Here is a 27,066-nt window from a genome sequence, read left to right as displayed (position 1 = left end):
GCTCTTTTCTCTGGATTAATGGTCACCTGATAGAGGTTTTTAACACCATAAAAAGCCTCAGTAGGGTAAACATAGAGAAGGTGTTTTCACTTATGGGAATGTTCAAAATATAGAATAGTTCCTAATAAATCCAATAAGGAATTCAGAGTAAACTTCTAATATAAAGGTAAGGAAATACTGTTGCAACTATACAAGGCATTGGTGAGGCTGCACCTGGAGTATTGTGCACAGTTTTGGTCCCCTTATTTGAGGAAAGGTGTAGTGGCATTGGAGGCAGTTCAGAGGAGGTTCACTAGATTGATTCCAGAGATGAGGGGTTTGTTGTATGAAGAGAGATTGAACAGTTTAGGCCGACACTCTCTGGTATTTAGAATAATGAGGGGAGATCAAATTGAGGTATTCAAGATGATAAAAGGTATGGATAAAGTAGACGTGGAGCGGATGCTTCCTCTTGTGGGGCATTCTAGGACGAGAGGTCATAGTCTTAGGATAAGGGATAGCAAATTTAAAACAGAGTTGAGGGGAAACTACTTCTCCCAAAGGGTTGTGAATCTGTGGTTAGAATGTGGAACTATTGTCACGTGGAGTGGTTGAGGCCAATAGCATAGCGGGACATTCTTAAGAATGAACCTACCTATCTTACTCTTAAATATAGAGGTAACAGCAAGAAGGAGACAGTGGTGGAAGGACTTGCCAATGTTGGAGGCTCATGTGGAGCACAGACAATGGCATTGACCATGTAAGAAAGGGATGACTTGGATTAATGGTGCTCAACAAAAGGTTATTGACACTATTGTCAGATTGTGTGTATGCCTGGCATGGAGGTGGGATAAGGAAATCTGTGATTGAATATCTTAACCTATGACTGGCAAGGTTGAAACAAGTGCTTCCTGGACAATTATCCTTCGCAGAAAGTTTCCAGTAACATGAATTCCCTATGCGGAGTTAATGTAGACACGGTGACACAGTGGTTAGCACTGCTGCCTCACAGCAGCAGGGACCTGGGTTCGATTGTGGCTTTGGGTAACTGTCAGTGTGGAGTTTGCACGTTCTCCCCGTGTCTGCGTGGGTTTCCTCCGGGTGCGCCGGTTTCCTCCCACAGTCCAAAAATGCGCATGTTAGGTTGATTGGCCATGCTAAATTGAGCCTTAGTGTCAGGGGGAGCTAGCAGGGTAAATGCATGGGGTTATGGGGATAGGGCCTGGGTGGGATTGTTGGCGGTGCAGACTCGATGGGCCGAATAGCCTCCTTCTGCACTGTGAGGATTCTATGAACCTTTTAGCTCAATATCTTTTGATATTGAAACTTAATTCATTAGTCCTTTCGTCAGAGCCACTGGGACCCGCATGGCCGGCTGGAACTGGAAAGAAATGTGCGAGAGGGTTTGCTTGGAATTGCTTTTGTAGTCACGGAGCTGTAAGAAATGGGGCAGCTCAGTGGCACAGTGGTTAGCACTGCGGCCCCACAGCGCCAGAGACACAGGTTCGATTCCCGGCTTGGATGACTGTCTGTGTGGAGTTTGCACATTCTCTCCGTGTCTGCGTGGGTTTCCTCCGGGTGCTCCGGTTTCCTCCCACAGTCCAAAGATGTGCGGGTTAGGTGGATTGGCCATGCTAAATTACTGCTTAATGTCAGGGGCACTAGCTAGGGTAAATGCAGAGGGTTCTGGGGTAGGGGCTGGGTGGGATTGTGGTCGGTGCAGACTTGATGGGCCGAATGGCCTCCTTCTGCACTGTAGGGATTCTATGATTCCATGAAATGTGTCCCTGCTGTTGAGTAAGATGTGCGGTGGTGATTTAGGCAAATTGGGTTAATCCTTTTGCTGGGAAGTGAGAGAAGTGAGTAGAAAGAGTTAATTCTTTCTGCTGGGGATCACTCTGTGTTGCGACCAGGTGGATGAAAGGGTTGCTCTGCCTTCTGGGAGTAAGGGTTAATGCTTACTAGCTACGGATAGACAGCTGGATGAAAGAGTTAATCCTCTCTGCTGGGAAGAGGCTTTCTGGTGACTCCCTGATACTGGGAAGAGGCGAGGGAATGCCTTAAACCCTGCAGCCTGGAACAGCCCGTGCACCAGTTGGTTCTAGCTCATTAAAGGGAGGGTTAATACCCTGAGTCATGTCTGACTACTGCTGCTGCCACAGGAATGCATCTCCCTCTTGATGAGGTTTTCTAGCTGAAGGATAAGCAGAACGATGTTGTGACTATGTACTGCTGCTGATATGCAATCCGATAGCGAGGCCTCGAGACAGCTAAAAGAAGCAGTCTGTGTGTAATGTAATTACAGTGCTGACGAGGGCTCTGATGCAGGATTAGGTGCTATATACAGTACAGAAACTGCTCGACACTTCAGTAGCACTCCTGAGGCATAGGTGGGCGAAGATGCTGCCTGTGCCGGCCAGAAGGATGCTTAACTTGTTTTAAAATATCTTTTAGTATCAGGATCGCAGTGAGGAAATTGCTATCGGCAGGAGCAGTTTTGATCATCCTGCCACCTAGAAAGCATGTGGTGACTGGATTCTTGTAGAATTGTTCTATTTTAATAAGTCGGCTACAGAGGATTATTTTTCAAAAGCTTTTCTCTTCCTCCCTCCCACCCCTTGCAGGGCAGTGCCATGCTGTGTCTCTATCCACATTCCCGACCTCTCTTGGCATTTCAAGGTAAGAGCTGTCTTCACTGAGGTGGGTTTGAGCCTTTAAAGCATAAGCCCTTCCAGAGAGAAGAGTGCAGAATAATGAAAGCGTGCGATATTTTCAAGCCAGCTTTGTCCATTGAAACATTTGTATTTTATAGAGTCAAGATTCTCATGTTCATTATTCTGAGGGGGTGAGGGTTGGAGTGTTAAAAGGATGATATGATTTAAACATGATGCATGTACAGTGGCCCTGAAGCAGCCACGTAAGGCCAAGGGAGTTGACACTGATGGGTGGGGATTGCCATCTTTAGGTGCAGTGTCGGATGTCCCATCATGATTCCTTGTCTTCCTGGCTGGATGCTTTGCGTTATGGGTGGATGCGTGATGCCTTGCGACAGCTCAGGCTTGCTCTCAGTTGTGCTGCTGTCTGCAGCGACTGGGCTGCACCACAGGAAAATCAGCAGAGTGTTTCTCTCATCGTCAGGGGAGACTCTCCACCATTTAATCAGGGGAAAGCCGGCAGTGAATCCCCCTCAGCAGGATCCTCTCCTGCTTTTCCCCCGCTGTTTTGCTGTTGACTGTCGGCGCAAGTTGTGGTGGTCCCGCATGGGGTGGTACGTTTTTATTTTGCATTTTTTGCCCCATTCGCTGTGGAAGAAAGTTGGCTCGGTCAAAGTGTTGACCTCCAAAATCTAGGTGACAGCTGCAATACTCAGTTGACTTGGAAATGATGACAAAGGCAGATGAACTGAAAGGTGTTTCAACATGCAGCTTCTGAGCAACCATTTTGCACAGAATGGCGGCGACGTTGCAAGTGAGGGGATTAACGTCACCCCCTCCTAACCATGAAGCTGCTGCAGTGAAACTTCAGGAAGTCATGTAAGGGGGAGTTTTACGCACAATATTGTGCGCAGGCTGTCTGTGAGTTGTCAAACAAAACCCACACAGTTGCCAGGGATAGCCGGGTGCATGCAGTTACCTCCCTTTACTGACAAATATCGTTTCCCTTCCAGCTGCTACATTGAGAAGCATCAGGTACTTTTATTCCACCAGCCGCCCTCTCATATATGCGGAAATGTGTCTGTGTCTGTGCCTCTTCATAATTTCTTCTGAATCACACATGGGTAGAAAATCCAAGTTTAAACTGTGCAGATTTCAGCTGCCCTTTGTCATTTTATCAGCTGTAGTTCTGGAGAGATACATGTGATATATGGTATTAGTGCTGGAGGCAGTATTTTGGCATAATCCGCACCCTGTCCTCATGTGGGTGACATTGCAGGGTCAGGGACAGCCTTGGCTTTCAGCATTTTACTTTCAAAGTCTGTCGGAGCAAAGTAAATCCTAAACTAACCGCTCAAGAAATGCTTCAGAAATCATTAGAATCACGTAAAATATTTCCCCTCGATAATTGTGAAGTAGGAAGAGATGTGCTGAAAGGGTTAACCCATCTGTTACAAAAACTGCGGGCCAATCTTTTCTGGAGCTGGGAAGAGGTGGGCTTAAAGGTGTGAATTTTCTATGAAATGTATTTCCCGGGCTGCTTATTCTAACCCTTAGGTTTAAAGCAGATAAATCCAGTATCGTGGAGGACAGAGAGGTGCTGGCAAATGTAGACAACTTTCCTTTTATTTTGTTTAGTGTTTAAAATAAGGCAGCTGAATATGGCAGAATCAGACCGACAGCGACCTGATCCTCCAGTATTTTCCTGTAAAATACATGCCAGCTCAGACACTCCAATGCAGTATTCACAGAATGCTGCATCATCCACTGTGTTGCCTTTTCAGCAAAGCATTAAAACAAAACCTGATCTGGCACTTCTCACACTGTTATTAGCACAAGAAATTTATTAGGCCCCTGGCCTACAAGGGTTAACACTGCCTCAAATTTAAAACACTCATCCTGGTGTTCAAATCCTCCCCTCGCCCATGGCCACACCCCTTTTTATCATTGTCACCACCTTCAGTCCTACAATCCTCAAGATCTCTGCGCTCCTCCAGTCCTGGCCTCTTGTGCCACCCCGATTTCCATCCCCCCACCATTGGTGGCCATACGCCTTCAGCTCTGAAATTCTCTCCCCAAACTTCTCCAGTTCTCTTTAAGATGCTCCTTAAAATCTCTCTCTTTGCCCCAAGCTTTTAGTCACCTGTCCAAATATTTCTGAATGTAGCTTGGCGTCAGATTTTGTTCGGTAATACTCCCTTGAGGAAGCTTGAACCTCGAGATGTATTCCGACATTGAAGACACTCGAAGGGGTGCTGCTATGGCAGTGTCTTGCAAGGCATTTTGTTTATTCAGTGTTGCGAGCTACCTTGCAATGAAGCCATTGTGCATTTTGTTTTATGACTTGCAGTTCTCAATAGAAGTTATATTCTGATGAAAGCTGCTTTTGAAATGTGGCAGGTGAAAAAAAGAACTTGATACCCGTAGTACCATTTGCCTGAAGCCAACAAATTCATAGAATCATAGAATGGCTACAGTGCAGAAGAAGGCCATTTGCACCAACAACAATCTCTCCCAGGCCCTATCCCTGTAACCCCATGCATTTACCCTGCTAATCCCCGACACTAAGGGGCAATTTAACATGGCCAGTCCACCTAACCCGCACATCTTTGGACTGTGGGAGGAAACCAGAGCACCCAGAGGAAACCCACGTAGACACGGGGAGAATGTGCAAACTCCACACTGACAGTCACCTGAAGCAGGAATTGAACCTGGATCCCTAACCATTGTGCCACTGTGCCGCAATTCTTCGGAATGTGTGTTTGCTGTTGTTTTGTAAGTAAAACCTGCACTAATCAGCGCAGCAGAGATTCTTGCAGCTTGTGACGTGTCATCCAAAATGATGATGCAGGGCGTCAAGGCACACTACGTCAGCCTGAAAACGTGGAGTGCCATTCCTGTTAAACGTCCATATCTGCCATCTATTGATGTGCTGCACAGCAAGCTGTCAACTATCATTCTCCATTTACCAGCCAGGATCAAGACCACTGACAAGGGTCAATTAGCCTAGCGAGCTGAGAATGCCATGCCGCCAGTGAACACCTTTCTGAGTTAAGTGGGTGTGGCAGGCTGCGGCCTCCATCATTGCTGTGTCGATCCAAATAACCGAATGGGAAATGAAGTGTTTGCATAGATCCTGCTGTCCATTTTTAGTGATGTTCCCTTGACGGTCAATTAATATTGCTTGTTTTCCGTTGTAAGTTGCAGAATAATTGAGGACAAATGTTTTATAAATATTGTCAGGAAAAATTGTCAGAATGACCATGGTATTTTAATTTTGTGTTTATTTTTAATTTACTTTTCCAATTTGATGTCACCTATTACGTCACTGTCTGACCGTAAGCCTAAAGAAGGAGGCCTGTAATCTGACTGCGGCACAGAGAGTTTATCACAGCCTACAAGCTATTTTAATAGCGAGGAACTAGATTATTGAATAACTTTTATGTTCCTATAGCAACAGTCAGCTGCTGTCAGACCAGGACCTTAATGTTAAGCACAGCAAAGAATGCTGAAATTATTAATTTTGTTTTAAACTTTGAAAATTGTTAAAAGCGAGGCATTGCTGATATAATGTGATGACTAATACCGCACAGGAGTTTTAACGTAATGATGTGCTTTATTCAATTGGATAGATATTAGGAAGACTTTGTGACTTGTGTATTGACTTGATTCTGAGCATGCTTCCTCTAAGCAGATTCCTTGAAGATGGAGATTGGAAGAACAGCGCAATAATAATGAACAAGTAAAATTTAAAAATTGCCAATGATAAAAGAAAACACACAATCCAGTGAAGATGTTAATCTTAATAATAAAAAAGGAAGGATTGTTGAGATACTGAAAGGTCAGAACGAATAAAACATGAATCATCTTCGTCATTTGTCTCCCATAGTGCAGGTCATGATGAATCAGGCATTATGGTGTTTTACATTATGGCCCTGCTAGGCCTAAAATTAATATCCACTCTTACTGGTGCCAGAGGAGTCCTTCCCCCCTGTTATAGGGCATCTCTCTATTCGCCTGCCCCTCCCCCAGCTATGGTCTTTGTCCTTTTCCGCAACAGACTTTCTTTAGCTCTGCTACCCAATATGTTTGGTCTCATTCTCCTCCTGCAAGCGTGGTGTATTTCTGCCCTTCTGCCTCCCCTGTCTGATGCGCTATCAATCAAGTCAAGACGAGTTGTGAGCAAGACAAATAGGCTTTTATTAGCAAGAACTTGGAGCCATCCCTGTCGGAGATCTGGTCTGTACTGAAGGCTAGAGGGAGGAGCCACCACCTTTATACTCAGATCAGGGGGGAGGAGTCTTGGGCGGAACCGACAGGGATGTGCCACACATACAGGTAACAGATAACAGTGGTTTACCGCATTGTTACCCAAATGGAATGTGGCCTTTGCTCTGTGTACTTCCACGACCAGCAATATCTCTGCCTCCCTGTGCTCCCCTGCCACAGGATTTTCATCCCGTTCCATCCCAACCAGTTCTGCCCTCTCCATTAGAACAGTTTGTCCATCACTGACCCTCGCTGTCCACAACAGTTTCTGGCAGCACAGTGGCACTGCTGCTTCACAGCACCAGGGACCCAGGTTCAATTCTAGCCTCGGGTCACTGTCCGTGTGGTATTTGCACGTTCACCCCATGTCTGCGTGAGTTTCCTCCGGGTGTTCCAGTTTCCTTCCACACTCCAAAGATGTGCAGGTTAGGTTGATTGGCCATGATGAATTGCCCCTTAGTGTCAGGGGGATTATTATTGTAAATATGTGGAGTTACGGGGATGGGACCTGGGTGGGATTGTGATCGGTGCAGACACGTTGGGTCAAATGGCCTCCTTCTGCACTGTAGAAATTCTATGATTCTATGAATCTACCCCTGTTCATTGTTCTGCTGAAATAAATGAAACCAGTTCACTCACTGGAGATGAACGCTTGCCCATGTAGGGAATTAAATCAGTGGGTTTTAAACCTCTTTAGGTTCTTCCCCATCCAAATATTCTCATCATGCCTCTCAGTCCTCTAACTATGGATACTGTTATTGGTAAGTCTGCAAAATTGTTCATTCTCTTCTCATTTGCTTTTCTCCCTCTGTTCTCTTTGCTTTCACTTCTGTTTTTCTCTCAGTTCCCCCACAGCTTGTGTTTTGTTCTTAGGGCAACATTTTTTGGATGGTGGGGTTTGGGGACCTGTCCCTGAAGAGGCCCATTGTCCCGCAGCCAATTGACTGCTCTCTCAGGAGGACGTCCCACCTCAGACAACAGCCATTGTCCGCCACTCCAATCCCATCAGAAGCAACCTGGAGCGGGGGGCCACTGCTGGGATCATAAGCAGTCCCACCAGTCAAAGCGCCAGGGTCTGCAGGACAAGGTGGGTGCTTGGGAAGGCGGGAGAGGGTGTGTGTGTGTGTATGTGTGTGGGGGGGCGGGGGGCATGGGTGGTATGCAGTCAGGATGGCAAAACCAGCTAGTTTTAGGGAGGGAGTGATTGACCGATGAAAAAGGGGCCATTGGTGGAGACTTCCCCCTTTCCCACCGAAGAACCAGGTAGGGTGACACACACACACACACCCTCTGTTTCTGCATTATTCTAATCTTCATTCACCTCCTTATTCTTTTGTTTTTACCTGCCTTGTATGTCTCTGTCATACTTTATTTTCACCCTGTTTCTTGTGCTGTGCCTCTCTATTTTGTGGTAAGGGATGGACAACTGACTGAAGCTCACAAAGTGAGGGCCACCAGGATGGGGCCAAGGATGTCCCATAGGGAGGGGAGGCATGTCTGATAATGTCTACCCCAAAACAGCTAAAAGGTCATCCGCAACATTGTACTCACATTAGCATGGTCTGTTGATTCCAACAAAATAATGTTACACCCGATTGCTCTTGAGAGGGCATCCCACAGCTAGAATGAACCTGATATCAAACATAGTTTTCTTAATGCTGCTGTTACTCTGATAGCAACATCGGAAGCAGCAAAACCAGGAAACGTTCTCCACATTATCGCTGTAGCAAGCCTGGAGCAAGTTTGAATGGCTCCCGTTTCTGTGATGTGACAGTGACAATAAACCCTGTCGGAATGATTGGGAAAGGTCGTCTGTGTGGGTTGTAATTTGCGCTGTAACCCAACTCAGACTGTTGTTGCAGAGTGCTAAATATGTTAATTCCTCACACACCAACTTTCAGCTTTAGGGTTGGGACCTATAGACCTGCACCGAGTTCAAGGTCATAAGCTGCTTATTTTGGACAGCCTTCAAAACTGAAACTATTCAGTGACGGAGGAACACAGGGTGGAATTCTCCCACAGGAGACTAAAGGCGGGATTGTACAGCTTTGCTCGACCCGAGACCGGAAAACCCAGCCCGAGATTTCCCTTGTCTGCCACTCGCCCGCTCCGATTCTGTGGCAGGCAGGGTGGTAGAATTCCGGGGTAGGAGCGGAATTTTCCCAACCTGCCCGCCATGGGAATCGTAATGGGCGGGATACGGGCCATGCAAAGGTCCGTTGACCTCCGGCAGGATTTTCCGGTTTTGAGGCAAGCACGGCCGGAAACTCCCGGTCTAAGTGCAGTGACAGGCGGCTCCAGTGGCTCCTTTCCCGCTGGTCGGAATGGTGGGATCCTGTGCCAGATTCTGCACTTGGAACCTCATTAGTTATGCATGGGTGAGTTCCCCTCCAAATCTCCCAGCGGGCCGTCAGCTGATGGGTTTGGAGGTCCAGGTGCCATGTTTAAACACCAGTCCAGCACACTCAGATCACTCTCTCCAGCTCAGCTGTCCTCACCAGACAGTGCAGGATGTCAGCAACCCAGAGGGTAAAGGCTGGCATCCTCAAGAAGTATGTTCCTCGATTCAACCACACGCCCCCCCTCTCCCCGCCCAAGCTCATCGCCTGTGACCCGCCCATGTCACATTTGGACCTCTATCCACTGCATCCATGACCTTCCTGCATTTCCTTCCAGGAAAATATGTGGTATCCCTTGTTTGTGAGATTTTCATGCAACTTTGTCGGGGTCCAGCTTCCCTCCATCGGTCTTCCCTCTGACTCCCATTGTTAGTCTTCTCCAGGACCAGGAGACTGATGAAGAAGACTAACAGCAGAGCCCTAATCTGTCCTTGACAGCAATCTGATGTGCCTGTAAGGAACATGACTTTATGGACAGGATTTTCAGCCCCTGTAGAGGTTGGGAACTGAGCTGGATGGGGTTTAACTAACTTACTGGAGTTTTGTTTAATTAAATTTCAGGAGTTTTTCTTTAACTCTCTGGAGTTTTAGTTTAACTAATTTGCTGGAGTTTTCGGTTAACCTACTGTTTAATTTATTTAGAATCATAGAATCCTACAGTGAAGAAAGAGGCCATTTGGCTCATTGAGTCTGAACTGACCATAATCTCACCCCATAACCCCATGTATTTACCCTCGCTTGGCCCCCTGACACTAAGGGGCAATTTAGATGGCCAATCCATCTAACCTGCACACCTTTGGACTGTGGGAGGAAACCCACGCAGATACGGGGAAAATGTGCAAATTCCACACAGACAGTGTCCCAAGCCAGGAATCGAACCCGGGTCCCTGGCGCTGTGAGGCAGCAGTGCTAACCACTGTGCCCCCATGCTGCCCCCACTGGACTGCGCCCAATTTCCTGGTGACTTTTGATGAGGTAACAGAGAGAGTTGATGAGGGTGATGCTGTAGATGTGGTGTACATGGACTTCCAAAAGGCTTTTTTGATACAGCACCACACAAGAGGCTCGTAAGCAAAGTTAGAGCTGATGGAGAAAAAGGGACAGTCGCAACATGGATATAGAATTGGCCGAGTGACGGGAAACAGAGTAGTGGTCAATGGATGTTTTTTGGGCTGGAGGAAGGTTTGTAGTGAAGTTCCCCAGCAATGTTGAGACTGTTGCTTTTCCTGACGCATATTAATCATCTAGACCTAGTACAAGTCCGCAAATGGTATGAGACTTGGAAGCATTGTGAGCTGTGAGGAAGCTAGTGTAGAACTTCAAAAAGACATTGACAAGCTGGTGGATTGGGCTGACTGTTGGCAGATGAAGTTCAAGATGGAGAAATGAGAAGTGATTTATTTTGGTAGGTAGAACACGGAGAGAAAATAATTCTAATGGGCTGCAAGAGCAGAGAGACAGAGATGTATACATGCATAAGCCATTGAAGGTGGCAGGAGTGGGTTTCCTCCGGGTGCTCCAGTTTCCTCCCACACTCTGAAAGACATGCGGTTAGGTGCATTGGCCATGCTAAATTCTCCATCAGTGTACCCGAACAGGTGCCGGAGTGTGGCAACTAGGGGATTTTCACAGTAACTTCATTGCAGTTAATGTAAGCCATTTGTGGCACTAATAAATACATTTTTGAAAAAAAAAACTTTAAAAAGAAACAGGTTGCGAGCACGGTTAATAAAGTATACAGTATCCTTGGTTTTATTAATAAGGGCTTAGAGTACAAGAAACTTCTGGTATGAAGGGATTGGAGAAGTTAGGACTGTTGCCCTTAGGGAAAAGCAGTTTGAGAGGGAATTAGACTGTTATCTGAAAAGGGTGAATGTGCAGGGCTATGAGGAGCAGATGAGAGAATGGCAGTAAGTGAGTTGCTCATTTGGAGATCAGATGGGCCGAATGGCCTCTTTCGGCACTGTAACAATTCTGTGACTCAGTGGGCCCGAAAATCAAATTCACAAACTACCATGGTGGGATTCGCACTCTTGTCTCTGGATTATTAGTCCAGGCCTCTGGATTACTTGCCCAGTAACATAATCACTCAACTCCCATACTCATTTGAGTGACTCCTTTGGTCAATGTTGAGACTGCCAATATATTACACATATTATACTCTTGTTACAATGAGACACCAGAGCACATTGGTTCAGCTCAATGTTTTATTTCAGTTGTCATATTTGATTTGCTACAATTTTTTGTGGCAATGTGTGCAACCGTCTAACCTGAATGGTACAATATTAATTCAGGGACCCGAGTTCGATTCCGGCCTTGGGTCACTATCTGCGGAGTCTGCACATTCTCCCCGTGTCTGCGTGGGTTTCCTCCGGGTGCTCTAGTTTCTCCCACAGTCTGAAAGATGTGCTGGTTAGGTGCATTGGCCATGCTAAATTCTCCCTCAGTGTAACCGAACAGGCGCCGGAGTGTGGCGACTAGAGGATTTTCACAGTAACTTCATTGCAGTGGTAATGTAAGCCTACTTGTGACACTAATAAATGAATTTTAAACTTTTAAAACAGTACGCAAGGAAATTCTACAACAGAGAGGGAATCTTACCTCAGAATTCTTTTTCAAGAGGGAACTTGGCTGCTCAGACCTTTGCAATGGGGGAATGGGTTCAGCGTGACTTCTTTTTAAGGTTGTACCTCTGCCCTGCTCCAGCCAATGTGCATTTTAAATTGTTTTAGGCTATCGACTTGCTCAAAGCAGAGGAATTGACACTCGACACCAGAGAGAAGCTGTGTTTATTGCTTCAATTTCTCACCATATTTCGATGCCTCACTTTAATCTGGGGAGTGTTCTAAATCATTCCGAACAAATTTAATTTGTCTGCTGACCTTGTGGGGAAGATCTGTGGGAGTGCTGAGTCACACAGTTGTGAAGCCGACAGATGGTTGGCTTTGCCTAATTGTCAGTGGAAATTGCGTTCTGTTCATTTTGACTGCCAAAGGCGATTGATGGGTGAGGGAAGCAGGTAATGATTTTTTTTTGGACAGTCAAGAAAGGATCTGCTTAGAATACAGCTGAAGTTGAAGAATTTTGTTTTTTTCCCCTTGTAGGTTTACCTGGAATAAGTTGTGATTTGAAATAGCTTGCCAAGAGATTCCTTTCTGCTTATTTCATTTCATAAATTAGGATTATTACATGGTGGTATACACTTATCTCGCAGTATCGTGTTACTGCCAGGATTTGGCCCATGCCAATCTCTCTCTCTCACTCTGTCTCAGGGCTTACTGTACCTGGTGAATAAATAATCTGCAGTTTATTGGATTGCCCTTTTAATTTCTGTCACGTTGAGTCCTGGACGTTGCTGTAAGTTAAAGATCCAAATAGCACGACACACATTACAAGCCACCTGGGACACGTGGAATTATGGGAAAGACCATAAGATATAGGAGCAACATTGGGCAATTTGGCCCATTGGATCTGCTCTGCCAACAACTGTGTATCTCATTAACCGATCAGGTTGTGAATGAACAGAATCTGAACCTGGAAGTAGTTAGAATGGTGAATTCAGAGTTAAATCGTGCACCAAAAGTGAAATAAAGGGAGTGAAAGAAAAGTCTGATTAAGAGAAAGAGGAAAAAGACAGGAACATAGAACATAGAAAGCCACAGCACAAACAGGCCCTTCGGCCCACAAGTTGCGCCGATCACATCCCCACCTCTAGGCCTATCTATAGCCCTCAATTGTGCTGGAAGATTACTTTTTGTCTGGGTAAGTCCCTTTTGAGTTGTTAAATTGATGTGAGTTTGCATTTTGGGATAAAATGGAAAAAATCATTATCTCTAACTTGGTGCGCCAAGGGACATCTTGAAAGGAAGACATAAAAGCTAAAGATCTGAAACAAAAACAGAAAATGCTGGAAAATCTCAGCAGGTCTTGTAGCATCTGTGGAGAGAGAAACAGGATAAAGGTTTCAACATGGCTGTTCTTCGGAAGAATCATCTTCCTTGTTGAAAGTACTGTATGTTCAACATGTCTGACAAAGAGATTTGGGGTGGAATTTTCCCATCCCACCCACCATGGGAATCGCGGGACAGGACCATGCAAAGTTCCGTTGACCTCAGGGGGGATTTTCCAGTCCTGGGGCCAACACGATTGGAAAATCCCATCCTATACGTCTTGTCTGGTTTGACGTTAAGTGCTTATTGATAACCTTAACTATGTACACACGTACAAGACATAGCCCAAGCTATGAGCTAACTCCATGCTGGCTTCTGCACCAGATCGCTGTCCAGTCCACAACTAACTTGTTTCAGGTCATGTGCCTCTTTATATCAAACTGTGGGTGGTACGGTTACCCAGTCCCACATTAACCCTTGCTATGGATTAATGTATTTACATTACAATTGTGCTTCCCCTTCGCCCTGACTCTCCAGTCTGTGACTTTATAAATTCAGTTGGTATGAAGGCTTGACAATTCTTTCAGATATTGTTCTTTCATCTGCTTTGCTCGGAGATCCCCGGTTTGTCCCACTCTTTCTGGAGAGAGTGTTCACTCTGTTATGGTAGAACCTGGTTTTTCTGATTCTGTGTGGTCTGCTGCGATCTTTGTGAGAACCGTAGGTGTCTCCCTGTTGTTTGGATTTCCTCATCAGTGAGCTCACCTTGCTGTTTGGCTTTTATTGCAGCACCGTCCTTCCGTGTGTCTCTCTGTCTCACTGAGGTGTGCTTTGGCGCGTCGATGGTTGCTATTTCCTTGGCACCAGCATTGTCTTGCAGCTTTGTATGTTGGCTGGAGGTTGCAGTGTCTGTGCTGTGGTGTTTACAGGTCTTGTGACAACACCCATTGGAGCCATGGGTTGGGCTTCATTCTTCTGTTGCTGGTCATTTTCCTGTGTCTCTTCCATTTGAGGTACAGTGGTGATTATCTGAAGGTTCGGTTGGTCTGATCAAGTCATCTGCCAGAGAAACTGAACAAGCCAGCTCTGCGAAGAGAGAAGGCAAGTCAGAGCTGAAGTCCCAGTCAAAAATCTCTTTCCTGGTGGGCCTCTCGAGAACTTACAGATCCATGTAGCTCAAGACAGAGGTTATCTTGAGATAGAGTCATAGAGTTTTACAGCATGGAAACAGGCCCTTCGGCCCAACTTATCCATGCTGCCCAGTTTGTACCATTAAGCTAGTCCCAATTGCCCACATTTGGCCCATATCCCTCTATACCCATCTTACCCATGTAACTGTCTGAATGCTTTTTAAAAGACAAAATTGTACCAGTCTCTACTACTACCTCTGGCAGCTTGTTCCAGACACTCACCATCCTCTATGTGAAAAAGATTGCCCCTCTGGACCCTTCTCCCCTCTCACCTTAAACCCTCGAGTTTTCACATCTTCTGCCATTTTAAGAAGGTGAAGAACAACACAGGCATCCCTGCTCATGAAAGAAAAGGATTGGTTTTGAATGGTGTAAATGAGTTTGAATACCTGTTTAGCACCATAGGATCGTGCCTATGACCGGAAGTTAGACTCTTCCAGGCCTGTAGAGTGTTGGGTGTGTCATTCGTAGCCAGAGGTCTCTGCCACAGTTTCTTATCCAAGAGGACCATAACACGGGCTTCCGCGTCCACTTTGAAGTCAGTGAGGTGACATTTTGCTGAGATTTCCACATTTCAAAAAGAGAATCCTGAATCCTTGACATCACCCAAGAAGTACGCACAGTTGGGTCTCTTCCTGGTGTGGTACCTCCGTCTCATGGATTGCCTTGGGATCCTCTGCCTGTCAGGGTGTCCTGGCTTTGCATAACTTTCCAAAGTGTCCCAGGCAGCTGCGGTTGAAGCACTGCGCTGAGATTGTTGGATATTTCTCTCGCCTGTGGGGGTGTTTGACTCCACAGTATTGACATGGTTCCCCACCCTCTTGTGATCGGTTTTGGTATTACCTTCCCTGGCCTGGAGCATTCTGCCCCTTTGTTCCTTTCTTGCTGGATAGTTGGGGTTGCTCTGACCCATGGCTTGCTTTTGATAGCCTCAAATGGCAAAATTTAGACAGTCTATTTGCTCGATCTGCTCAAGAGTCAGATTTTCCTTGGCGGAAAGGGTATTGGCAGCTACTCCAACAACCATTCTGTCCCTCATGAGCTCTGATTTAAGGTTACCATAGCTACCGCCCCCAGCCAATCTGTATAATTTGTTTATAAAGGCGTGAACTGGTTTTCCAAGCTGCTGGGCAGGCTTGTTGCATTTTGTTCTCTCTAAACTTTTGTTGCTTCTTGTATTAATATTTGTTTTGAAGGATTTCAGAACTTCCTCAAAATTTATCTGAGAATTGGTTTATTCTCTGCCTCACTATAATATCGATGTGGAGATGCCGGCGTTGGACTGGGGTAAACACAGTAAGAAGTTTAACAACACCAGGTTAAAGTCCAACAGGTTTATTTGGTAGCAAAAGCCACACAAGCTTTCGGAGCTCTAAGCCCCTTCTTCAGGTGAGTGGGAATTCTGTTCACAAACAGAGCTTATAAAGACACAGACTCAATTTACATGAATAATGGTTGGAATGCGAATACTTACAACTAATCAAGTCTTTAAGAAACGAAACAATGTGAGTGGAGAGAGCATCAAGACAGGCTAAAAAGATGTGTATTGTCTCCAGACAAGACAGCCAGTGAAACTCTGCAGGTCCACGCAACTGTGGGAGTTACAAATAGTGTGACATGAACCCAATATCCCGGTTGAGGCCTCAACCGGGATATTGGGTTCATGTCACACTATTTGTAACTCCCACAGTTGCGTGGACCTGCAGAGTTTCACTGGCTGTCTTGTCTGGAGACAATACACATCTTTTTAGCCTGTCTTGATGCTCTCTCCACTCACATTGTTTCGTTTCTTAAAGACTTGATTAGTTGTAAGTATTCACATTCCAACCATTATTCATGTAAATTGAGTCTGTGTCTTTATAAGCTCTGTTTGTGAACAGAATTCCTACTCACCTGAAGAAGGGGCTTAGAGCTCCGAAAGCTTGTGTGGCTTTTGCTACCAAATAAACCTGTTGGACTTTAACCTGGTGTTGTTAAACTTCTTACTCACTATAATATCATCAGCTATCGGGCCCACTGAATAAAGTTGGGTATTCATTTGTTCAGATTCTGGGTGGGGTTCTAAGGGCGGGATTTTACGGCCTTGTTTGAGCGAGAACGGAAATTCCTGCCCAAGGTCAGGGGGCATTTCCATTGTCCGCTCCTCGTCCGCTCTGATTCCGTGGTGGGCGAAGTGGTAGAATTAAAGTGTAAGTGTCGAAGTCGCGTGAAAAATGGAGTAAATCCTGCTGGTTGTTTCAGCAGGATTTTCAAAATGAATCTCCCACACTCCACGTCACAGAGAGTCCTGGTGTGAATATCATTAAAAATCAGTGGGTGGGGCCTATCTGCGCTGAAGAGTCCGGCAGCAGAGTGCTGAGCGGGCCACTGCGCCGATCTCCGCGCTGACAGAGCAGCGCACGTGCAGTAGCCCCGCACTGTGGGCCTTCCGATTGCTGGCCAGCCCAAACGCTCGCTAGCCTTATGACCCCCCCGCCCTTTCACTGGCCATGGGACCCCCACACCCTGATCGCTGGCCAGCCTTGACCCCCCCCCCTCCCCGACAGTCCCGATTCCCACCCTCCCCCATCAGAGGCCCCTACCACCCCCCCCGCCTCCTGACAGGCCGACACCCACCCACCCCAATGGCCAGCCCCAATCACTGACCTTGCTTCCTTTGTCACTGCCGAGTGCAGACTGGCAGCGGGACCCCCCACTCCCACCGATTTCACCCCAGAGGCCATGTCCCCATTAGGCCCCCCCCCATAGACCCCGCCCCTTGGAGCTGCTGATTCCCCGTGGGCTGTGCCAGGGGGCCAGGCTGGCACTGCCAAGCTGGCAATGGCCAGGGGGCACCCCCATCCTTTCGCCTGACCTCCTGGCCTCCCCTCACTCCAGCGGGTCGGGCCGCCAGCTCCCCGCAAGTGGGAACCTATTGTAAACCTCGCTGGAGTGAAACACTCCTGGGGAGGGCGGGGGGGGGGGGGGGGGGGGGGGGGGGGGCTCCAGAGACTTCAGTCCCTGGCCCGCTAATGAGATTGAAATCATCATTATGATAATTTATGCAGCTCTGCCCTAATTTCTGCGACAGAGCTGACAGCGCCAGAAATCAGGCGGCCAGAGACATGCAGGGATTGTGCCGCCTAGCAAGAAACCCGCTAGACGGCCTCTGCTTGAGTCTCCCCCTCTGTTGCCCCGTCTGTCTTTTTATCGAATCCTGAAGCCATCATCTATCTTCAGAATTTTTTCACCAAGGTCCCTGGCTTGGTCTGGCCCTTGGATTAGTCCAAATTGGGTAACAGTTTTAACAACACCAGGTTAAAGTCCAACAGGTTTATTTGGTAGCAAATACCATTAGCTTTCGGAGCGCTGCTCCTTCGTCAGATGGAGTGGAAATGTGCTCTCAAACAGGGCACAGAGACACAAAATCAAGTTACAGAATACTGATTAGAATGCGAATCCCTACAGCCAACCAGTTCTTAAAGATACAGACAACGTGAGTGGAAATTTGGTCAGATAATGTTGGTTTGTTGTCCATGGTTGTTTTAAAGTTCGGAATGGTACAGCTTTGACGGTTGTGCAGGTTTTAAAGATGCCAACACAGCAGCCATTTCTTGGAAGAGTTTTCCTTTATTGGTGGGCTCCCGCAGCGAGGGCACTTCCGACCACTTTGGGGTTTTATATTTTTTTTTGCAGTGATTTGTTATTTCAGCGATGTGGGGCCTTCCCTGTGATATTGTAGGTGTTATGGGCATTTAGCAATCGATTCCTGGCTTTGCCTGAGATTTTTAAACCAGTTGCTTCATTTTTGTTTTTCTTTCTGGCAATGGGTTCAGCTGCCATGTGGTATTGCCCCGGATCTGAACCCGGGGTGGCCGGGGTGGAAACGAGCAGCACTGAAGCTTTTTAAACCAGTCCTGGCTTAGATCTGAATGTTGCATTCATTCCTTCAAAGTCCTTTGACTCTGTGAGCATTCACAATGGAGTTCCATGAGACCTTGTGGAGCCTTCAGCTGCACAATTGGGGTTTTTTCTTCTCCCTTTTTGCACCCAGTTCTGCAGAGGAGCTTCCCTCCGGTAATCTCTGTCTGTTTCTTCAATTCAGGTGCTTTCAGTCAGATCAAAATGCTGCTCTTCTCATTTTCCAACTTTTGAATTTCTGCTCCAGCTTCTCTGAGGTTCTGCGTTTTTCCATTCGCTGCCACCATGTTATATGTTCAGTAGGTCTCACAAAGAGGTTCTGAGTCTTGTACGGTTTAACATTAAACGTTTATTGATAACACATAACTATGAACATATACAAGATGTAGTCCAAGCTATGGGCTAACTCCATGTTTGCTTCTACACAGGTCTCTGTCCAGTCTACAGCTGGCTCCAGTCTCAGCTCACGTGGTTTATTACATCACACTGTGGCCAGTAATGTTTCACAGTCCCATGTTAACCCTAGCTATGCACGATACCCTTATATTACAGAAAGGAAGACCATTTGAGCAGGTGATTGAGCATGTGATGCCTCACAGCGCCAGGGACCCGGGTTCAATTCCGGCTTTGGATCACTGTCTGTGTGGAGTTTGCAAGTTCTCCCCGTGTCTGCGTGGGTTTCCTCCGGGTGCTCCGGTTTCCTCCCACAGTCCAAAGATGTGTGGGTTAGGTTAATTGACGATGGTAAGTTGATCCTTAGTATTAAGGGTAAATACGTGCGGTTACGGGGATAGGGCCTGGGTAGGATTGTTGTCAGTGCAGGCTCGATGGGCCAAATGGTCTCCTTCTGTACTGTAGGGATTCTATGATCCTCTGAATTAATGACTGTTTTCTCTAATTCTGGAGTGGGAATCAGTACAATGGGATGGAAAAGTGATCCCTTAACTCTACTGATCCAACATTGTACTAGAATTATCCTCTCAAAATATCATCAATGTTAGACACATCCCAAATCATTATTTCTATATAAGTGGTGATCTGGACGCCAATAGGTTATCACAGAGGTGGAGAGTGCATTGAGAAGAGTATTTTGTTTGCTGTAATTGAAAATTGATTTTATTTTGTCTGACAATCTGTTTAATATTTTTCTGTCCAGACATATCTTGCTATTTTAAGTCAGTCCTACTGCTATTTTTTGCGTTGAGAACATGAGATTCTTAAATCCTTTTATCGCAATGTTATGAGTTTGAAGAGGCCTCATTGGTGGCACTTGAAATGAGGCATTGTAGAAGACATTTGTTTCCAACCCATAGACATCTGCTCACCACAGTATACGAGCTAAAGATGTACTTTTCTAAGTGTGCTTCAGAAGTTTGTATTTCTTCCTGTAGGTTGTCCTTCCTCCTTTTGGGAAGATAAATCAACTACTGGGCGGCATGTTGGCACAGTGGTTAGCACTGCTGCCTCACAGCTCCAGGGACCCAGGTTCAATTCTAGCCTCGGGTGACTATCTGTGTGGAGTTTGCACGTTCTCCCCTTGTCTGCGTGGGTTTCCTCCCACACTCCAAAGATGTGCGAGTTAGGTTGATTGGCCATGCTAAATTGCCCCTTAGTGTCAGGGAGATTAGCAGGATAAATACATGGGGTTATGGGGATAGGGCCTGGGTGGGATTGTTGTCAGTGCAGACTCGATGGGCCGAATGGCTGCTTTCTCCACTGTTGGGATTCTATGGTTCTATGATTCTATTCTTTATTGGTTGAAGACCTGCAGTTACTTCCACCAGATCAAGAGTCATAACAGAGTCATCACTGGCTAGAATTCCTTTGACGTGGAGATGCTGACATTGGACTGGGGGACTGCTTCCTTAATGCAGCATCTACTGCTACAGTAGTCAGGTAGCAGATCATCATTGCTTCAAGAAGGTTGCTGACACTTTGTCCAGGAGGACAGCACCATTCATACCCTTCCCAATGGAGCCAGAGAAACAGAGCTATCCAGTTCTGTGGGCCAGCAGTGCTCTCACTGGTGCAATTGATGGAATGCCTCCAATGTTCAAAGCTGCATTTGCTGAATCCCTCAGTCTTATAAATAAAAAAGAAACAACTTGCATTTACTTTTCACAATTCCAGAATGCCCCAAAGCACTTCACACGCAACATGGAACTCTTCACTTGTTCCCGGTAATACAATAGCTTACAGGCAGCCCACAAACAACAACTCGATAAATGAGCAATGAAGCTATTTTGGTGAGGTGGCTGAGAGGTAAATATTCACCAGAGAAAACCTTCCTGTTCTTCTTTGAAATAGTGTATGGGATCTTTTACGTGCCCCTAAGAGGGCAACTGGAGCTTCAGTTTACCCTGACAGCTGAAAGATCCTTTCAGAGTCCAATATTCCTTCAGTAGGGGATCGGTTAGCTCAGTTGGCTGGTGGTTCGTGGTGTGGAGTCACACCAACAGTTCGGGTTCAATTCCCGTTCTGGCTGAGGTTATTCATGAAAGCCCTGCCTTCTCAACCCTGTCCCTCGCTTGGGGTGTGGTGACCCTCAGGTTAAATCACCACCAGTCAGCTTGCCTCCTCAAAGGAGAGTGCAGGCTATGGTCATCTGGGACTCTGGCAACTTTAGTCCTTCAGCACTGCACAAAAAGGTTAGCTTAGGTTAAATGCTCAAGACCTGGACTGAAGCTCGGCCACAACTCTCTGGCTCAAGGGTGTGTTACCACAGATGCCTTTATGAACAGGATAAACTTTCATTTCATTATTCTGAAGCTAATGTATGATGCTGAACACCTTCAAGCACATGACAAGAGCTGTCATAACACTTCCATCATGCAAACCGACTGTATTAGCACTTATGGCTTTGATTATACATTCAGATGTTCATTTGTGATCATAGCTGTTGACAATAGGAAGGCTGCTGCAAACACTATTTTTAGTGGATATAATGAGATCCGCAAAAGCACTCTAAAGCCTAGTTTCAGACATCTGACTAAGTCTAGTGCGGCTCTGCCATACAAATTAATGAGGGTCTTCGCAATCTTTACAGCTTGATGACATAACGTGGAGGGAAAGAAAGGTTTGCAGCTTCTGGAAGCTGAAGGAGATGCAGTGATGATCGATGGTGGGAAATAAATCAAAGCCTCCTTCTCCACACCACACCGTGTTGTGGAAGAACATGGATCCAATATATGAAAGTTAGTATTGAATTTGCTTCCAGCAATTTCATAATGTTGCAGCTGTAAATAGATTTAGTGTAACTGTTCCATTGGCTGACAGGAGGAGGCGATGGCCTAGTGGTATTATTGCTAGACTAGTAATCCAGAAACGCAGCTGGGGATCCGAGTTCAAATCCCACCACAGCAGATGGTGGAATTCGAATTCAATAACAAAAGAAAAATATCTGGAATTAAGAATCTACTGATGACTATGAAACCATTGTCGGAAAAACCCGTCTGCTTCACTAAGGTCCTTTAGGGAAGGAAATCTGCCGTCCTTATCCGGTCTGGCCTACTCCAGAGCCACAGCAATGTGGCTGAGTCTCAGTTGCCCTCGGGAACTAGGAATGGGCAATAAATGCTGGCCAGCCAGCAATGCCCATGAATTAAAAAAACTTATAGATGTGTTATCTATTCCTTTCCAATTGTCGCGTCAGATCATAAATACATATACTTACCTACAAACGTACAAATTAGCAGCAGAAGCAGGCCATTCGGCCCTTTGAGCCTGCTCCGCCATTCAATAAGATCATGGCTAAATTGATTGTAACATAAACTCCACGTTCTGCACGTTTTACAATTCAAATTATTTTATTCACCTGTATATTTGTCTAATTGCAACAGATTTAATTTTTCCAATTTATAGCCCCTTATATGTCTTTCAAATACAGCTTGTATGGCATGGTATGTGCTCTGACTGAAGGCTGGTCCTTGGCTCATCTGCTCTGCCTTATCCTGAGTCACTTTTCCTGAGAGATTTTGGCAGTGGTGGTTTGCCATTGTCTTCCACTCTCAAGGGCAGAGCAAGGAGGCAGATCCCAAGTTTGAAGATCCCTCATGCAAACTTTGAAGAGGTCTTAAGAATGCAGATTTGGTGCTACCGTCTAGAGAAACAATGACATCCGTGGCTGCTTCTTACAAGGTTGGCCAGTTCTTGGAGGTGTTGCTGCTCAGCATTGTCACTGATGGAATAGTCTCAGGCTATCCTGTTCCAAGATCTGTTGCTCAATTAGAGCTTCCAGTCCAGAAACCATCATTGTTTTTAGCACCTTCTCCTCGATGCTCTAGAAATTTCTGCATGTCTTGGGAAACATATTGCAGTATCGAGGGGATGTGGGTAGTGAATTTGTTGCACTCTCTATCACCTCAGTGATATCCATGTCAGACACTTCCACCTCCTCCGTATAACTTTGATGCTCCATAATCATTGGTCTTTTGAGGATTGCCTCCTGCACTCTGATATTTAACTCGGCTTCTCGACTGTGGACTGTAGTTTCTCCACGCTCCTCGGAGGAATGGCACTCAGCTTCTCTTCCACTCCCAGGTCCTCATTCCCAAGAGTGCGACGTGCTTCAACTAGCATACGTCTTCCTGACTCACTATTTGCTCCCTCCTGACTGGGTGTTTGAGATGGTACTTGCAAGTGTATATGATATGAAAGAGTTAGTAAAGCGACAGGAATTGCAAATGTAGAGGTCGCAGTGATTGTGTCTCGAGATGTCACTGGTTTCTCCCTCACAGCAACCATGTGAATCGCAAGAGCCTGTGTAGTGGTGTACACAGTGATATTTGCTGTTAGAAATCTAGCAGATATGTAACTTAGATTGATAGATGCTTGTTCACTAAGTATTTTTAAAGGATGTTTAGAACGCAGGTGGATAAATGGAGTTCAGATACAGATCAGTCAGCATCTAATTGGCTCAAGGGACTGAATGGCCGACTCCTGTTCCAAAGGGAAAGTGAAGCATTTATCTGGAGCTTTGCCCTGAAGACACGAACATTCTGCTGTAACCTTCTCTTTTCCTGCTGCAGCCTCTCCTGTTTGACTTCTATTGTTCTGAGAGCTTGTAATTCAAGGGAGTTTTACTCATGGTGTTTCCCTCCCATTTGGAGTCCTCTCAGTGATTGCATCCTACCGTTGCCTTTGTGGGAGGGAAGACATTGTTGAAAGAATGTAAGTGACACTGAGGTCCATTTTTCCTCCCGACATGTACCTCATGGTGCAGCTACATTATTCCTTTAAAAGATGTCCCTGAAGATCATCAAAAGGCCTGATAGCAGGTTATGTAACCTGACAGAGTTTAAATGTTGAATGAGTATTGCAGAGGTTGATCTTTGCATTAGCTTCCCCGACAGATCTAGAATCATAGAATCCTTATAGTGCAGAAGGAAGCCATTTGGACAGTTAGTGAGATTTTGCAAGCCCAGGCAAGTCGTGGGGGTTACAGATAGTGTGACATGAACCCAAGATCCTGGTTGAGGCCGTCCTCATGTGTGCGGAACTTGGCTATCAGTCTCTGCTCAGCGACTCTGCGCTGTCGTGTGTGTCCTGAGTGGAGACAATACACATCTCTTTAACCTGTGCTTAACCCTCTCTCCACTCACGTTGTCTGTACCTTTAAGACTTGATTAGCTGTAAAGACTCTCATTCCAACCATTATTTTGTAAATTGAGTTTGTGTCTTTATATGCCCTGTTTGTGAACAGGACTCCCACTCACCTGTTGAAGGGGCAGCGCTCCGAAAGCTAATGGCTTGTGCTACCAAATAAACCTGTTGGACTTTAATCTGGTGTTGTGAGACCTCTTATGAAGTTCCTTTAGACATCTTTTAACCTCTGCTGTTTAAAAATGGATATACTCTCTTTAACTTGCTGTCACCTTTTAAAGCTGTGCCAGCACTAAGTCTCTCTCCCCAATAGTTCGACCCTATAGGGAATAGGGTTACCATTGCAAACCTGGGAGGAAAGTTCAGCAGGACCATGGTGGAGTCAGGAGCCTGTGGTTTTCCTGTTCCCACCGGCCCTTTAACAGGATAATCCAGCCCTTAGTCTCACGTTCAATACTTAATTATGACATAAAAGGCTTCTTTTGCCCTAAAGGCTCTACCATTATTGCCCACCTGTGATTGAGAGTTCAGATTCAGCGATTAGCTTTCAAATTGTATTTTAATTCATGTAATTAAGATTCAGATATTTTATGGCGGGTCTTACCACATGCAAGTGCCCCATCAGGAAATCCGCCAACAGATTGTGTCCTCCAAAATTCTCATAAGTTATCAGATAATGCAATTCATTCCCACAAAAGTATTTAAACTCTTTTGAGTAGATTCAATTTCTATCGCTTTCTAGGTATTTTAATATTAGTATCTAATGCGAGTTTTTTGCTTCTGTGTAATTTTCTACTTCCCAGTAAATGTATCTGTTGGTTTTAGCCTGATCATAACAATTTCTCAGCATTATGTTAGCGCATGACGTCACAAGTTAAAAAGTAATTGATATTCCATTCAATCAATATATTTTTGTCAGCTAATGATATTAAGGGATATAGAACAAAAGTGGATAAATGGAGTTGAGGTACAACTCAGCGATGATCTAATTAAATGGCAGGGCAAGCTCAAGGGGCTGAATGGCCTACTCATGTTCTTATGTTCCTCGACAGGTAGTCTATCGGAGGTTGTGGCAGCTTACGTAAACTGTTTCCGTAACTTTTTGTCAGCTGAGTCATCATGTAGGATTTATGAGATATTCAAGTTTGTAGAAACAACAATGCTTCTGGTCTGTGCAAAGATAACCTCATGGATTCTCATAGAAAGAATCATAGAAACCCTACAGTGCAGAAAGAGGCCATTTGGCCCATCGAGTCTGCACCGACCACAATCCCACCCAGGCCCTACCCCCATATCCCTACACATTTACCCGCTAATCCCTCTAACCCACGCATCTCAGGACACTAAGGGGCAATTTAGAATGGCCAATCAACCTAACCCGCACATCTTTGGACTGTGGGAGGAAACCGGAGCACCCGGAGGAAACCCACGCAGACACGAGGAGAATGTGCAAACTCCACACAGACAGTGACCCAAGCCGGGAATCGAACCCAGGTCCCTGGAGCTGTGAAGCAGCAGTGCTAACCATTGTGCTACCGTGCCGCCTGTTTGACATTGATTTTGACCATCATCTTAAAAGCAATGGTTGTGGACCTTTGTGAACCCGAGTGTGTACCTGTGGTGGAACGCCACTAGTGTCGATGGGTTCACCATATACCTATATGCTTTTAACAGAAGGACACCTAGCCCTAGAGGATGAAGCCACTCTGTGAAACCTCATTGGCCAACTCATCATTGTACATTGCTTGAGAGAGACACCAATTCTTAAAGGGTATTTTGTGAGAGGGGAGAACATGATGAATCATTCATCATGGGTGAGGAAGAGGCAGTGAAGTTGGCAGCAGGAAGTTTAGTGCAACCAGATGTCCTGCTGAGTCACTTTGCAATGCTGACTTCATTTGGCCACCAGTGAATTTGAGCATCTGTCATGATTAGTGACTGATGAACACATCATCTTGCTTACTGCACAATGCAACAGAATTTATTCTGGGTGATGTGTAAGGCAGCAAGTGACACCAGTAGAACTGCAAGTAGGTCTTCAAGAAAGCTCTTGAGAACATTGCAAATGGTGGCGCACTGTTTAGCATTGCTGCCTCACAGTGCCAGGACCTGGGTTCAATTCCATCCTCAGGTGACTATCTGTGTGGAGTTTGCACGTTCTTCCCATGTCTGCATGGGTTTCTTCCAGGTGCTCCGGTTTCCTCCCACAGTCCAAAGATATGTTCTGCAAGGGACGAGTGTTAGGTTGATTGGGTTAGGTTGATTGGCCATGCTAAATTGCCCCTTAGTGGGTACTAGCAGGGTAAATACGTCGGGTTACAGAGATAGGGCCTGGGTGGAATTATTGTCGGTGCAGATGGGCCGATTGGCCTCCTTCTGCACTGTAGGGATTCTATGAATATTCTACATCTCATTCCTGTAGGGCACTAATGCAAAGGGATAAGCTACCAGGAACAGTGAGAGAAGCTAATGTGGTACAGTATAGCGAGATGACCATCACCTCCTCGTGGGTAATTAGGGATGGGAAATAAATGAGGCCTACAATCCGTAAAAGAACTATAAAAATAGATATCTTCATGCTCGTCCCTTGGAGAACGCTAATCAGTGGAAGAATTTGCTGAGTGATTAACAAGCTGACAGACTATGATGTGAATGCTCCTTCCATGACCCTGACTTTCTTCATACTAGGAGCATTTATCTTGCCAATATACTGTTAACTGAAGTGTTTTGGCCAGTTATGCAGAATATATTAAGAGACTCATCCCAGTAACAGCCAGATCTTTAGAGATGCCATTGGAGCGAAATGCCTTGGAGGGTGTGACATTAAAGCGCATAATATTATATCTGTATATGAATATTGTTTCAGACAGGAGGGAGGGTCGCTGCAGCATTGTCTCCTTTGCATTCATTCAGTAAAAAAGAGAGAAAATAAAGATTTGCAGGGCAAAGGCCACAGAGAAAATAGACATTGTTTCAGGCGGGTTCCAGAGCCTGAATGAAAGTCCAATGAGGTCTTGCTTGACAGTCTGAAAACCAATGCAGGTTAATTCACTTCTCCGGTGCTGATGGCTAGGTTGGCACGCAGAGATGAATCAGTCTTGTAGGCGCTGGTACAAATGTTCCAGTAGAAACAGTGTAGATGTAGCCAGGTATTCAATCTGGACATGGCTCCTTTTCTGTGAAA

At 45.8% G+C, this 27,066-nt stretch overlaps 1 long non-coding RNA gene across 1 annotated transcript; it reads left to right on the top strand.

Annotated features, from left to right (window-relative positions):
- Positions 1-7,897: 7,897 nt before the first annotated feature.
- Positions 7,898-22,316, top strand: LOC144503137 (uncharacterized). The gene is made up of 3 exons (XR_013499418.1): positions 7,898-7,989; positions 21,328-21,475; positions 22,253-22,316. It is a non-coding gene; the product is annotated as an uncharacterized LOC144503137 (long non-coding RNA).
- The last annotated feature ends 4,750 nt before the right edge of the window (positions 22,317-27,066 follow it).

The sequence above is a fragment of the Mustelus asterias genome, chromosome 13 (genome assembly GCF_964213995.1).
Source record: "Mustelus asterias chromosome 13, sMusAst1.hap1.1, whole genome shotgun sequence".
In the NCBI taxonomy this organism is placed as follows: domain Eukaryota; kingdom Metazoa; phylum Chordata; class Chondrichthyes; order Carcharhiniformes; family Triakidae; genus Mustelus; species Mustelus asterias.
Note: the sequence above shows the minus strand (reverse complement) of the source record. Positions and strands in the feature narration are given on the sequence as shown.